The 17,091-nt window shown below is 39.8% G+C and overlaps 1 protein-coding gene across 5 annotated transcripts in view; it reads left to right on the top strand.

The window, feature by feature from the left end:
* Window positions 1–17,091, top strand: part of LOC117317710 — a 104,988-nt gene that overhangs the window by 12,857 nt on the left and 75,040 nt on the right. The gene's annotated exons all lie outside the window — the stretch shown is intronic.

Here is a 17,091-nt window from a genome sequence, read left to right on the forward strand (position 1 = left end):
TACAATTCATTTATATATATATATATGCAGTATTGCAAAGGAAGTAGATATTACACTTCAAAAGTAATTTGATATGCTATTTTCCTTATTTTGTTCTTTCATGTCTTTTAGAAAGAAAAAAAATAATCCAAAGGAACAAAAAGAAAATAACGAAACAAATCAAAAGCCCGAAGGTTTAATTTCAAGTTTTGTTCTGTTGTATTGGTGAATGCCAATACAAAAATAATCTTGATACAGTTTTTTTTTTTAGTTTTTAGTTTAGAGAGTACGGCTATCTTTTTAATATGAAGACTGTGTTATATTATTCATGAGGTATAACGAATATTTTTCTCTGCATTATATTATCTTATGGAATTCGTGTGAAATACCTGAACGGGACGTATATTTTAACGTGATTCGCTTCCATGAGCACAGATAACGTTAACGTTTGTGACAAAGATGATGATCACATTTTGTTTTCCTATGGTTCAGCAGTTTCATACTGTATATTACATTATAGTAGTGGTTTGATACAACACAAGCAACACGATAATATTCGTGCATGTACTCCTTGTACCATTGATAAATCCTTTTGTTCCGAATCGAATGCCATACCCCGCATGTGGCACCCGTTACTATCGAAGACCTTGGTTCATTGTAAACACTGCTGAATCTGACACATGTAATTATCGGAAGGTTTTGGTCAGCCGGTTTTAATCTGATACTTTTACTTATTTGACCTCCAACCTCTGCCGAGGGCACATTCCGTAATGTTTGGTCAATGGTTATAAATAACATCAGCCGCCATTAATTACGTCATAGCTGTAATTCATTCGGCATTGTCCGTGGTCATTGTTCGCCTTTACGATTCTTCAGCAGTATTGTAGTAGATGTACATAAAATCATAAAAGTTTCACGAGCCTGATGTTTGTATAAAAGAGAAAATGGGCGAAGGTCGAGCACTATAAACAGACAAATTTAAACTATTGAATTAAATAGAGACTTTCTTCTCGTCAAAACAGGTTTTTATTTGAAGTACAATGTATATGTTCACTATATGATCAACCATCGTGCACTGTAAAACCGCTTTGCCGATGACTTCAGAATTCATTATACGATAAAGGACAGTCGCCTTCTTGTTTAGGAACTGTGAAGCAGGGTTGTGTGTTGAAGGACAAGGATTCCCCAACCCTGGTGAAAACCGGTTTATAAACTTTTCACTACAGATCAGGATACATCTCTGAGAAAGTTACTCTGATTATGAGATAGATTTGGTAGAGCCAGCAAGTATGTGTGATATTATCAATGAATTTAATTAGAACAGGGTCATGTTCTTTTCTTACTCCATATCATAATCTAAGAAGTGGTATATATATTTGAATTTTAAACTGAAACTTTGTTAATATCAACAGCGGATTCTGATACGGGAAATATATTACGCGGCAGGAAAAAATAAATTAAGAATTGTTTGATTTTGTTTAACGTCCTATAAACAGCATCTAAGGACGTGCCAGGTTTTGGAGGTGGAGGAAAGCCGGAGTACCCGGAGAAAAAACACCGGCCTACTGTCAGTATACATGGCAAGTGCCCCACGTAGGTTTCGAACTCGCAACCCAGAGAAGGAGGGCTAGTGATAAAGTGTCGGGACACCTTAACCACTCGGCCACCGCGGGGATAGAGGGCTAGTGATAAAGTGTCGGGACACCTTAACCACTCGGCCACCGCGGGGATAGAGGGCTAGTGATAAAGTGTCGGGACACCTTAACCACCCGACCACCGCGGGGATAGAGGGCTAGTGATAAAGTGTCGGGACACCTTAACCACCCGACCACCGCGGGGATAGAGGGCTAGTGATTAAGTGTCGGGACACCTTAACCACTCGGCCACCGCGGGGATAGAGGGCTAGTGATAAAGTGTCAAGACACCTTAACCACTCGGCCACCGTGGGGATAGAGGGCTTGTGATAAAGTGTCGGGACACCTTAACCACTCGACCACCGCGGGGATAGAGGGCTAGTGTTAAAGTGTCGGGACACCTTAACCACTCGGCCACCGTGGGGGTAGAGGGCTAGTGTTAAAGCGTCGGGACACCTTAACCACTCGGCCACCGCGGGGATAGAGGGCTAGTGATAAAGTGTCGGGACACCTTAACCACTCGACCACCGCGGGGATAGAGGGCTAGTGTTAAAGTGTCAGGACACCTTAACCACCCGACCACCGCGGGGATAGAGGGCTAGTGATAAAGTGTCAGGACACCTTAACCACTCGGCCACCGCGGGGATAGAGGGCTTGTGATAAAGTGTCGGGACACCTTAACCACTCGGCCACCGCGGGGGTAAAGGGCTAGTGTTAAAGTGTCGGGACACCTTAACCACTCGACCACCGCGGGGATAGAGGACTAGTGATAAAGTGTCGGGACACCTTAACCACTCGACCACCGCGGGGGTAAAGGGCTAGTGTTAAAGTGTCGGGACACCTTAACCACTCGACCACCGCGGGGATAGAGGGCTAATGATAAAGTGTCGGGACACCTTAACCACTCGACCACCGCGGGGATAGAGGGCTAGTGATAAAGTGTCGGGACACCTTAACCACTCGACCACCGCGGGGATAGAGGGCTAGTGATAAAGTGTCGGGACACCTTAACCACTCGGCCACCGCGGGGATAGAGGGCTAGTGATAAAGTGTCGGGACACCTTAACCACTCGACCACCGCGGCCCCTAACATAAGAAGTATTCTGTGATTCTGTCGTTATATGAACATCGACAGCGAAAGTGGCCTACGACCTCTGTTAATTACTGTATCCCAAATCTATCTCGCTGAACAAAACTGAAATAATTTACTTATTTGTTCTGCTGAGGTCAATTCTGTGATTCAGTATTAAGGGGCATCGGTTGACAAAGCCAAACGGCACGGACCCTCAATACAATTTTGCCAAACGACTATTGCTTTGAGAACTCAGCGTTTTGTAACATTACGTGTATTTCTAACCCAGACACGATTCTGATCAGAGTACTGATATTTAACTCAATCATCACGGTCAGTTGAGCATCTAAGAGTCTCGCAGAATGGTCAAGCGGCTATCCCAGTGGTTGTGGTCAGATAAAATAAATTGACGACAGATTACCCGGCCGACTGACCACGGCCGTTCAGACCCATTGTGGCGATATCATCACGGACAGTGCCGAGGGGTATCGAACTCCACGCATATTGGACGATCCCTAAACAAGATGGCACAGCAGAGTGAATGTATCTGTCAGTCACAGCATGTGGTTTTCCCGAACGTAAGGAAATAAGTGGTTATTATTTTGATGGTAGAGAGAGTGTCTTATAGGACAGTTTTCATTGTAGCTTACATAGTTCGCGTTTCTCCTCAAATTCCCTTCCTCCATATCAACCAACGTTGCAATTTCAAGGGTTCTGTCCCCAAAATACTTTTTCTGCATAGATGTGGATCTGGAGCAGAGCCCCGGATTGGGAGGATACACAACTCAACATTCCTATCGTATATTATATCTATATATATCACACTTTGGAGTACATTGTAATATCAGTAAGTGTATATTGTGATACATATAAGTGTATCTATCACCTGATATAATTGTATACTTATCAAAAGCGTCTACAACGTGTCTACTTCCCGAGAAGAGCCAGTGAAATGTTTACAAATTTATCCGTCTTATCTGTTCATTGTAAAACAATTTATATGTAAACCTCTTCAGCTTGAAGAAGCTTTGTGACCAAAGTATACCACGGTAACGGAACCATTCGATACCAGATCAGGACCGGTAGGATTCCATCGTCGGTAGGGCCAGCCCTGTACCACCTCGGTGGCCGATAGGACCACATCGTCGGTCGGTAGGGCCAACCCTGTACCACCTCAGTGACCGATAGGACCACATCGTCGGTAGGGCCAACCCTGTACCACCTCAGTGACCGATTGGAGTCGACCACATCGTCGGTAGGGCAGGCCCTGTACCACCTCTGTGCCGTATTTAGTTCTTAATTCAAAGAATATCCAGCTCACCTTAAAACACACAAAACAATGACGCCTTAACGACCGAACCTGTGCTTCGCCATGAGAGTCTGGTTCTATTGCTATACACCCTACGATTGCTGTGATAGATATGGACCGCTAATTTCACTGCACAGTTCACTTCATTAACGTGGTATTTTCATTTGATGAAATACTGACGTCATCGACTGTTTGGTGACGCAATGTGGTAAATTGGCGGTTTTCGTACTGTTTTAGATTCCAGACCAGGTAACCGCGATTTACTTTTGGTTTATGTTGTGATTGATGGCAGTAATAAGTTCCTTTAAAAAAATGGTAGCGACCATTGTCTATGTCGGCATTCAGCCAATATCTTAAATAATCCAAACAAAAGCCCGATTCTTATCAATAAGAAATCGACGGAAAGAACACACATTTTCTACTGACCTACTTCATGCATATTATGTATGTGTATATATATATTTATTCTAAATATATTGATCCAGACATATGATGAAAATGGCGGCTAGTATCTTACGAGATATTTAGAAAATGACCATATGTTAATTAGTCAGGGGAGATTTCACAGAAATATCGAAGCACGACAGTAAATAAAGCTTCAGACTTTCGATGCGTGCAGGTAAATTCGGAAAGTTAACCGGAATCGCCCGAGGTGCTCCGAATTGGGTATTTATTTTGGCAGTGTCTACCAAACATTATAGGCAGGAGATACAGGCAATAATTATCCCGGTAAGCCGTGATATTACAAGGTAAACCCGTGTAAACAAGCCACTGATTAGCCTCCTGCCGTGTACAACAACCACAGTACTTATCGTCTTCAGCGGAACAACACTTGACCCATCACTCAAACCGGACCGCTCAGGAGCGTAGTGATCTGGGCAACGGAACTATTTACAGAGCAATTTTTTGCTAAGTCCCATGTGATTAGCATCAAACGAAGTTACAACTTTTAGACCAAAACATTTGTACGTTTATTTGGATTTATTTATGTATTTGTTTATCAAATCATACTTTTCCCGAAAACATTTGGACGAGATTCAAAAACACCTTAAATATCTGGAAAATACGAAAAAAAATCATATATTTTTCTAAAACAAACACTATTTTTAACACTGTGTTCGAGACAATGATTTTAATTTGCGGATTTGAAAATATATTTGACTCTGTGTTTAACGATATTGTTTGATCTAGAGCACGTCAAGTATTTATTTGAAGGCATATGTATGCATGATTTGTTAAAATGCATGCATAAAGACTCTTAGTAACGCCGTCATGATCAAAGCTTGTGACACAGTCCTATATCTGATGTTTAAACAGATAATGTCCATTGTAAACAACAGGGGATATGTGTGTATTGCTATGTTACAGCAGACTTAAGTTCTCGTGTTTCATGGACAAAGACGACGTAAAATTTTGACATGACAGCAAGGGATATTGTTTCAAAGCAGTATAACCCGGTTTAACTTAACAGATCTTTATCTACAAAATAATGTATTGTTTGAGAAGTTTCGCTTGTTTCTTTCTTGTCTGTCTGTTTCGACACGGATCGTTAACGTTAAACAGGTACGTTTTTAAATTGTTACAAAGACTCATTCGACGAATTTATAAAAGTCTTCAATTGGAAAATCTTAAACTTGTGTCCTGGGTCAACATAATATTGTACGGGTGTGTTCCGTGGACAGGGATATCTCAACACGAGTGTAAGAGTTTAGCTTCAGCCAAATTTTCGCTAGGGTGAAGGTATCCCTGTCTACGATACTGACCCATGTTTGATTATTTTACTAAAATACTTGACAAAAGTGACAAATTGTAAGGTTTTATGAACCTTTTCATTAATGTTAGGCAGTGAAATTTGCGCCGAAATGGATGACGTGATCAGTTTGTGGCGTGGTTACGCTACATAAAATGACGTTACGCCACTGTGAGTGGCGCCATAGCGCGTGTCTGCTGTCATACCCCGTGCGAGATCGATTTATTCCGTCCCTACAGCAACCACGGGACCACCCGATGAAGAAAATGAGAAATAACAAAGTCAATTTAAAAGGTATCGCCCCATGGTTACGGTCCATGCTATGAATAAAAACTACACAGAAATATTTACTTTTTTTCCCCACACATTTATTATATGTAATCATTTCAGACATTACTGCAAGATATATCATTATACCTCGTAAAATTTTAATATTTTATTATGTGTAGCTAAAGAAATACAACTGAATGAATTTGAGCCTGTAACAAGATTTCATTTAGTACCACTTTTGTTTGTAATGCACGTGCGTTCAAACAAATTCAGTGAAAATGATTTAAAAGTTGTGTTGTCATGTTTGAGTCTTTAGAGGCCGGTCTGATTTTTATTTTTATATCTTTTTTTAACAGCGGTATCTAGCTGTAGTTTGGGTGATATCATTTTCACTCGGGCTACAAGCCAGACAATTTAATCGAAGGTTCACCATCACGCCTGAATAAGTTGTTTTTTGTGACCTTGTATGATACGCGATCCGTGATGTATGATAAAATAACAGAAATTTAACGCCTTTTCACACAGAATAAGAAGTTTTAAGCTTTTCCTCCTAGTGAAGTTTTCATACATTTACGAATTTAAATTATCCCTGAAATTCCAAATTGGGAAATTGAATCATTTCAATTGCAGATAAAATTCAGTTTGAATACTTTTTGATCCTAACGTGTTTGATGTAGATGCCATGTCAAACGTGAGATGATGACCTCCACGTTAGAACGTTTGATACAGTAGACTTCTTATAACTTCCACATTTACTACTCCTGTGTCACTTTAAGTTTGTTCTTTTGATATGATATAGGATATTAATCTAACTTTTGACGACTTATATATTCAGCCTAAAATATCTCTTTTTACAATATTCAGCCTCAGCATATTCCTTACATTTGGCAGTTCTGCCTGAATGTTTTACCAATTTGTTCGGAGTATATGGAATTGGGCCTTCTTGACCTTGCTGACGACAGACAGATCAGTATGTTTGACCAATAACACGTGTTTGTTTTGGCACATTTGTACTTGGTTGTAATTTTACACGTGCACGACCGTGCCCAGTGTAGACTTATCTCGGCCTCCATCGTCTGGCTCTGCCAGAGGAATGCATCACAGTATGGTGTCAAGCCGTGTCATTATTACACGTGCGTTACATGGTTTACACGTGAGTTGAGTCAGTAATACGCCTACTGCCCTCTATCATGATAAGTATACATGCATCGCTCGGATAAATATTATGATTGGCTTCAGGTACCAACTGATGATGCTGATGATTTTGTTTGAATAAATGAGTAAAATAAAGACGCCTCATGTATACACCTACACAGGCACACCTACACATGTACACATACACATGTACACCTATACATGTACACATACACATGTACACCTACACATGTACACCTACACATGTACACCATCACCACTACACATGTACACCTATACATGTATACCTACATATGTACACATCTACATGTACACCTACACATGTACACCTACATACCTACTCACCTACTCATATACACATCTATATGTACACCTACACACCTACATACCTACACATGTACACCTACACATATACACCGACATATGTACACCTACAAATTTATAAAGTACGAGGAACCATTAGAAGACGCTCTCGCTATCGGAACGTTTGGTCTTATTTCTCCTTTTGTAACGGTCCCCTTGTAAATCTGTCTTTTGTTGATGACTTGTTTTGTCGACATTGATGTCATTTCTACACAGTTGTCTAGTATTGATATGTTCGTGGTAATACAGAATTCGTCAAGTTTCTTAATCACAAAACAGTAAATAAATACAATGAGTCAGAGATTTATTTTGCTTACTTAGCTTAATATATGTCTTAGATTGATTTCTGGCAATAAACCCATCAAATAACAGACGACCAGTGTTTATTTTACGGGCTTTATTCCTGAATCCTTTTAATCTTAGTTTGCTCATTGTGAAAAGGCGGTACCCCGTAATGTAAACAGTCGGCTTTGTAAACCCGAACGAAATGATTTCTTCGCGCAACTAGATTAACTTTTAAAGACCTTTTTTTTTTACGTGACGGTAACAACATTTCTTGTGTGCTTGGCTCGTATCCTACACTTTCTGGTGCTGACTATAGCTCGCACCTGTCGGAACATACTCACCCATTCAGTGCCTGGTACGTTCCGGGAAGTATAGGCTTCTAATTGACGAAAGAAACTATGAATGGCGTTTTTGTTTAACGGATCTAAGCAATACACAAGGACCTTACATTACCATGTATGAAGACACATACAGGTCATATATTATGGTACGACGGTAAATACGGGTCATACATTACATACGGGTCATACATTACATACGGGTCATACATTACTGTATACAGGTGCATACGGGTCATACAGGTACATTATCCGGCATGAATGTATACATGTATTCAGGTCATACACGAGAACAAGTAGTTAGTTTTCTTGTTTTGAAATATATTTCGTACACAATTTGCATCTGAAAGGTTTGATTGAACTTTAGGGAGAAGGTCAAACAAAGTTAAAACGAAGGTCAGATTGGAAACGTCGACCGTTAGTGCAATGGTATTGTTAATTTCCGAGCATTACTAGAACCCTAGAATTTTACACCAGATCACGCAATCGCTTAAATATAAACCGTAAGTGCATGATGTATGTTTTGAGGAATTATAATATTGTCATTAAATTTATGAAGTCAATAGATAGGAGAGATTCCAGGGTGGTCGCGCTGCACAGTGATAATACACTTGCATTTTACCTGGGCAACCGGTGTTCAATTCCCCAATCGGACGTGAACAGATACACTTATATGGGGTCATCTGCCCACCACGTGCTTTCTCCCCGTATACTCCCACAGTAAGGCCGATCATGCGATGCCAATCGGGTCATCAAGAATGACTAACATCAGTTAGTACAACTCGTTTTGCTATTGTTGTCAAATAGATAAAATTTACTTTTTAAAGATGGTATTATGGAACGTTATCCACCATTTATAGACTGCCTAGTTCCTGGTACGGGCGTGGCGGCTTCCCAGTCTGTTTCCGTTGATGGGCGTTGTCAGTAATCTCAAGTTAATATTTCCCATGACCTTCTCTGTGAAAGAAAGCAACTGTTAAAGTAATCTACACTGCATGTTTAAAACTTTAATTACTCTGGGACCCATTAATTCCATATGATCTGCTGAAGTGGCTGTTGTAATTCTCGAAAGAGATGTTCATAACTCAACATAAATATAATTATGGTACACAATCTACAACTAAATTGTTAACAGTTGACTGGAACAAAACTCATTGCGTTACTTCCTGTCTCTGAAGGACAGTTGTAACCCGACACCACTTCAACTGGCGTTCAGCCAGACATGGCTTCCAATGCTACTTTCAAATCCATGTTTTTGCATCTTCGCCTTGAGTTTATAATGACACATGCATGTTCATGTCAGGAACTTTACAAAATAATTCCACTTCAGAAATTCTATGTATACATCAAAGTCGAAAAACGGATTTGCTGCAATTTACACCAACTCATCAAAAAAAGACTTCTTTGGTGCATGGAATTTAACATAGAATTTTGGTACTTCTCATTGTCGTAAAAACAGATATGCATAGAAATAAAAACTTGTCATAAATTAATAAAAAGACAAGACACTAACAAACCAGTTATAATATTTTGAATGTTTATGCAGAAACTGTCAAAACGAAAGCAATTTTCCTTTGGATCATTAATAACGTTAAAGTGTCTGAGTGCATGGTAGAAAGATGTTACAAATAAAAATAATTTAATTCCAATTGTGTGCTCAAGTATACCATGAATTTGTCTGATACTTTTATCACCAGATGGTGCACGTGTCACAAAACACACGTGACACGGACGTATAGTACCATTAACACGTGTCACAAAACACACGTGACACGGACGTATAGTACCATTAACACGTGTCACAAAACACACGTGACACGGACGTATAGTACCATTAACACGTGTCAATTAGATCCTTAAATTGTTTAAGGCGTTTAATGCCATTTTTGTTCCGATTCCTCAGTGGGAACATATTACTTATCAAATACGATTTGAAAGTCTTCAGACCAATTTTATGCTAAGACGAATGCCTCGCGTTTGTTTTATTCTGGAGATTATTAATAAATGTTGATGAATCACTATGTTTTAATACAACACACCAAATACCGATCCCAGGGCCGTGTACGCCCCAATGCTAGGTATCAGCTGGTAGGTTAGTATATGAACTCAACACTTCATTAGTAGGACATGGTAAAACTATCAGATTCGACCTTGAGACGCCGCGGTATAAGTAAGTTAACCCTAAATCTTTATTGTCATAATACGGGGCGTGTACTCAAACACATAATGTTTTAAACTACAAAGGTTCAGATAATCACGTTTTGTGTAGCTTTCCTGTGGGTTCATGTTATTAAAACTATGTCGGGCAGCTGGGGATATTTGCAAGATAAACATTAAATTAAATAGAAGATATCTAGGTTGAGATGCGTCATGAAATCCAAAGCAACGCAAGTCGTGTTTCATTCGATTGTAATTTATTGAAATATGTTACCAGCAAAACCTTATTCCTATTACAATTAGAATGAAGAAACCCAACACCATTTACCATGCTTGGGGGTGGGCTAGCTTACCCAGTCACCCTGGCATGGCAGTCTAAATATATATCGACACCGGAACAGGATTTTATCTTATAGATGCTAAGTTGCGGCAAGTTTTATAAAAAGTGATGTTTGTTATGTAGGCTTAGATAGACATTTGTTTCGTTCTAACTAGACAAAAAATCCCAACAACTTGTTTTTCAAATTCAGATTGGCGTCTCGTTATCTTCGTATGGCATAAGATATATGGTCATCGGGCATTCCAAGACTGATACTCAAGCATTTTTTAGGATTTGTCAGTTTTTGTGAACATTACTGACCTTCCTTTTTCTGTTTCTCTCTTTCTTTCCATCCTTTTTGCCATTCCTCAACCTTTGCCCAGTTTTTGTTTCTGTGTTTTCTTGTCGCCAATTTAGCCTTTTATCGAGCCGGGCATTGATGATCAAGAACATTCTTATAATCAGAAGCACATCGCGTTGTTTTATTGAAAATCAGTCAACAAACCATGTTCCCCAGATATTTGTGTCAACTAATGAGTTACGAGACACATTATAAAACACAAGCCGTTCACCTTTACTATTGTCCATTCCCAAAGACATACAGTTATATGTTAACGACGTAAGAATTGTACCTGCTGTCCCTATTGCATGAGTAAGAGGCGACTAAATTTGAGATCTTATATCCCCTTCTTCATAAACAACTTTATTACATTTTTACCAGTGAAATATCAAAAATTATTCATTCTATAAAAGTGATATTTATCACTAGTGAAAAATATCACTTTTGCTGATTTGACCAATCATCATAATGATTAGAAAATACCAAAAATAATTGACCAATCAGAAAGCCCGACATATATCTCCGCACCTGGACAGGGGGAACTACATTTTTTGTTTACAAATTATCGCTGTAGGCCTAGTTAGCATACGGGGTAGGTTTTTCGTTGATAAAAAATGTAATAAACAGAATATCTAACAGTGTCTTCAGTAATACCAAATATATTTCACTCGTGAGGCTAATATTTAGATATTTTTCACTCGTGCTGCGCATTCGTGAAAAATATCAAAATATTAGCCCCCACTCGTGAAATATATTTGGTATTACTGAAAACACTGTTAGATATCCTCTATTTATTCTTCCTTGTGTCTTCGTTGACGCTGCCTCACTTTCACCCGTCCTTCAATGACTATAGCTGTTGATAGAACATTAAACAATGCCTACCTACCTGCCAACCTACCTACATACCTTACCTATGAACCACGCTCACACTCCCTTCGAAACCAGAAGCACTTGAACAAGGAGTCTTTTCAAAGTTCCTCCTAACACAGTGAGGTACCGCGCCAGATGTGAGAGGCCCCTAGGTCATGTAATATCGGTTGGTGACATGTAAAACAGTATGTTAATAACTTCTGTGACGTTCCAGACCAACACTACACGGGACATTTCAATTATTGTCCTGTTTTATTGATCAGAAATATAGGATATCCTGATTGGGTCTTATAAATATTATTTGGTGAGCTGCCTCTCAGCGAAACCCTGATGTGGCGGGCATTTATGTGGTGAATCAAGTGATATATGCCACTTTGTCAGATATTGAAAAACAAATGTTTATACATAGTGCACGTTTACATGTAAACTCTCAGAGAGTACAATAAAAATTGTATGTCATTCGAGTAAAATATAGAATTATACCATCATATTCAACGAACCACATCTACAATATGTTCTGATTTTAGCGTGGCCGACGAACCCCCCCCCCCCCCCCCTCCCCTCGTCCCCCTCCATCCCCTTGACACTGGTGACCTTCTCGTGACATCGCCCCCCCCCCCCCCCCCCCCCCTTACCAACACCAATTACCTTTCGGGATCAATGTTGCCTATTGTTATTGCGAGTTGCATAGCCTTACTTGAGCTGTATGTGCAATAAGAAATATATATCGTGTCGTTTCACTGAAAATAAAAAATGAATTTGATATTAAACGCGTACGCATGAGAAGCCCTATAGGGCGATGCTATTAGTACCATACAGAAATGAAATATTAAACTTGACAATTCAAACCATCTAACTTTATATCAGTGCAGTCATGTGGGCAAAGACTAGTAACATGAATACCAAAGATGGTATCTAATAAAGGAACCGCTTCACTTTGTGACGTCATTTTCTAAAATAAACATCAGACCGAGGTATCACTTTGAATCCCGAGCCTCAAATGGCGTGCAGACTGGCGTGTCATTACTTGTAAAACAGGTTTTTACATTAATTGTCCGTGTGCCACAGAAACACGACTGTTGAGGTGTGAGGGATCTTTGACGTTCAACACAACCCTGTCTTATACCCCTATAATATCACAGACACCGACACACAACCCTGTCTTATACCTCTATAATATCACAGACACCGACACACAACCCTGTCTTATACCCCTATAATATCACAGACACTGACACACAACCCTGTCTTATACCCCTATAATATCACAGACACCGACACACAACCCTGTCTTATACCCCTATAATATCACAGACACACAACCCTGTCTTATACCCCTATAATATCACAGACACCGACACACAACCCTTTCTTATACCCCTATAATATCACAGACACTGACACACAACCGTCTTATACCCCTATAATATCACAGACACCGACACACAACCCTGTCTTATACCCCTATAATATCACAGACACCGACACACAACCCTGTCTTATACCCCTATAATATCACAGACACTGACACACAACCCTGTCTTATACCCCTATAATATCACAGACACCGACACACAACCCTGTCTTATACCCTTATAATATCACAGACACCGACACACAACCGTCTTATACCCCTATAATATCACAGACACCGACACACAACCCTGTCTTATACCCCTATAATATCACAGACACTGACACACAACCCTGTCTTATACCCCTATAATATCACAGACACTGACACACAACCCTGTCTTATACCCCTATAATATCACAGACACCGACACACAACCCTGTCTTATACCTCTATAATATCACAGACACCGACACACAACCCTGTCTTATACCCCTATAATATCACAGACACTGACACACAACCCTGTCTTATACCCCTATAATATCACAGACACACAACCCTGTCTTATACCCCTATAATATCACAGACACCGACACACAACCCTGTCTTATACCCCTATAATATCACAGACATCGACACACTATAAGACTCTTTCATATGTGTATATGTAGGATAGGGATATTCCACCCGAGGGGTCACAAAATGTGGTGAAACCCGAGGCTTGCCGAGGGTTTTACCACATTTTGTGATCCCGAGGGTGGAATATCCCTATCCTACATACACACATAATGAAAGAGTCTTTTTCTCTCGTATCATTGCCGAATTTCTGGCGAAAGTGTCCCTCAGCCATCCATTTTCTTCAATTTTTTAATTTCTTTATTTGACGTTTTTACTAAATATACTTGTGATATTCTGAAAGATCATACCCTATTTTGACAAACTATGTTTGAACACAAATTTCATTCATTTTGTGGTTAAGTGATGAACGAATGAACAATTCGCCGATAAAAATTACCGTAACTTGACCGACTTTTACGTGGCCGTGATCAAATTGTCAACATCCGAGAAAAAGAAGTTCTATCAACAATACTGAAAGCCAACGCTGAAATGAGTTTTCCAACTTCACATATAATTTGATTTGCACCTCGACATATTTAATCATTTCACAGAACACACTGTACTTTTAAATGTCAAGTCAATTTTTTTTTATAAAATACTACGTCACTGCATGACGTCACGACTGTCATTGGAATTCCATTCATAGTTCAAGGATATTGAGAGTGATGTCGATCTCGATCGCCATGAAGCGGCGATGTTTCGTGGCTGGTAATTTTAAATTCACTGTGATTTTGGCAACTTCGTGTGTGAACCAGCGAACAGTGACTCTATACGAGTATTCGATCTTTTCTGTGACATAGGATTATATGTGTTTAACCGGCTGTCTTGATGGAATGACGAAGGTAGGTCAGTCGATAGGCTAACGATGATCATATTGAAAGGCTAGGATGGCAGTTAGTTTTCATGGTTACTCTACACAAATATAGACTCTGAGTTACAATTAAAATAAATATTTTTATATGAACATCGAGAGGTGTCATTTTTACCGAATGTTCGTTCATTTAAGAGCCAATTCCCAACTTCCAAATACACAGGTTACTGAGTAGGTCTAACAGTTACTGACAGTACAGTAGAGTAAACAAATTCCAGGGCCCCCTGCTGACGCAAACGGAACCATTTCATAGGTTGTGATGTTTGACATTTTCTTTTTTATATTTTTCTATGTATGGCTTTTATTTTACTTCCTGTCATTGCCAGGTGATTGTGTGTGTTTACGTGTTTTTAATGACAAATGACAAATCTGTCGGGTAGGCAAGTCTGTATTGTACTGTAACTGTTACAACAGGCCTGTAGGCGTTGTCTAACTGTTTGTTACAGTAACGGAGTTATATGTTCGCTCAGATGAAATGTTTAATCGTTTAACCGTGTAGCCCTATTGATTTACTGCTGATATGATATATATTTATCTAAGAATGTATGTATTTTTATAGTTAAGTCCAACGTTTCAAAACCGACACCGACGATAAGGATTGTCGGATGTGAACACAAGCAGACGACGTTGTGAGAGTTGTCCCCCTTGAACGCAGATTAATCCGCGCGCGTGAAATGCTATGTAAGATAGATTTATCTTACATAGCTATCTTACATGGGCAAACTCTATCCAACATGACGAGATATGAGAGAAAACCCTGTCTTATACCCCTATAATATCACAGACACTGACACACAACCCTGTCTTATACCCCTATAATATCACAGACACCGACACACAACCCTGTCTTATACCCCTATAATATCACAGACACCGACACACAACCCTGTCTTATACCCCTATAATATCATAGACACCGACACACAACCCTGTCTTATACCCCTATAATATCACAGACACTGACACACAACCCTGTCTTATACCCCTATAATATCATAGACACACAACCCTGTCTTATACCCCTATAATATCACAGACACCGACACACAACCCTGTCTTATACCCCTATAATACCACAGACACTGACACACAACCCTGTCTTATACCCCTATAATATCACAGACACTGACACACAACCCTGTCTTATACCCCTATACTATCACAGACACCGACACACAACCCTGTCTTATACTCCTATAATATCACAGACACTGACACACAACCCTGTCTTATACCCCTATAATATCACAGACACCGATACACAACCCTGTCTTATACCCCTATAATATCACAGACACCGACACACAACCCTGTCTTATACCCCTATAATATCACAGATATCGACACACAACCCTGTCTTATCCCCCTATAATATCACAGACACCGATACACAACCCTGTCTTATACCCCTATAATATCACAGATATCGACACACAACCCTGTCTTATCCCCCTATAATATCACCGACACACAACCCTGTCTTATACCCCTATAATATCACAGACACCGACACAACCCTGTCTTATACCTCTATAATATCACAGACACACAACCCTGTCTTATACCCCTATAATATCACAGACACACAACCCTGTCTTATACCTCTATAATATCACAGACACCGACCCACAACCCTGTCTTATACCCCTATAATATCACAGACACACAACCCTGTCTTATACCTCTATAATACCACAGACACCGACACACATCCCTGTCTTATACCCCTATAATATCACAGACACACAACCCTGTCTTATACCTCTATAATACCACAGACACCGACACACAACCCTGTCTTATACCCCTATAATATCACAGACACCGACACACAACCCTGTCTTATACCCCTATAATATCACAGACACCGACACACAACCCTGTCTTATACCTCTATAATATCACAGACACACAACCCTGTCTTATACCCCTATAATATCACAGACACTGACACACAACCCTGTCTTATACCCCTATAATATCACAGACACACAACCCTGTCTTATACCCCTATAATATCACAGACACACAACCCTGTCTTATACCTCTATAATATCACAGACACCGACCCACATCCCTGTCTTATACCCCTATAATATCACAGACACCGACCCACAACCCTGTCTTATACCCCTATAATATCACAGACACCGACACACAACCCTGTCTTATACCCCTATAATATCACAGACACCGACACACAACCCTGTCTTATCCCCCCTATAATATCACAGACACCGACACACAACCCTGTCTTATACCTCTATAATATCACAGACACCGACACACAACCCTGTCTTATACATGTACCTCTATAATACCACAGACACTGACACACAACCCTGTCTTATACCCCTATAATATCACAGACACACAACCCTGTCTTATACCCCTATAATATCAC

The sequence above is a fragment of the Pecten maximus genome, chromosome 19 (genome assembly GCF_902652985.1).
Source record: "Pecten maximus chromosome 19, xPecMax1.1, whole genome shotgun sequence".
NCBI lineage: Eukaryota > Metazoa > Mollusca > Bivalvia > Pectinida > Pectinidae > Pecten > Pecten maximus.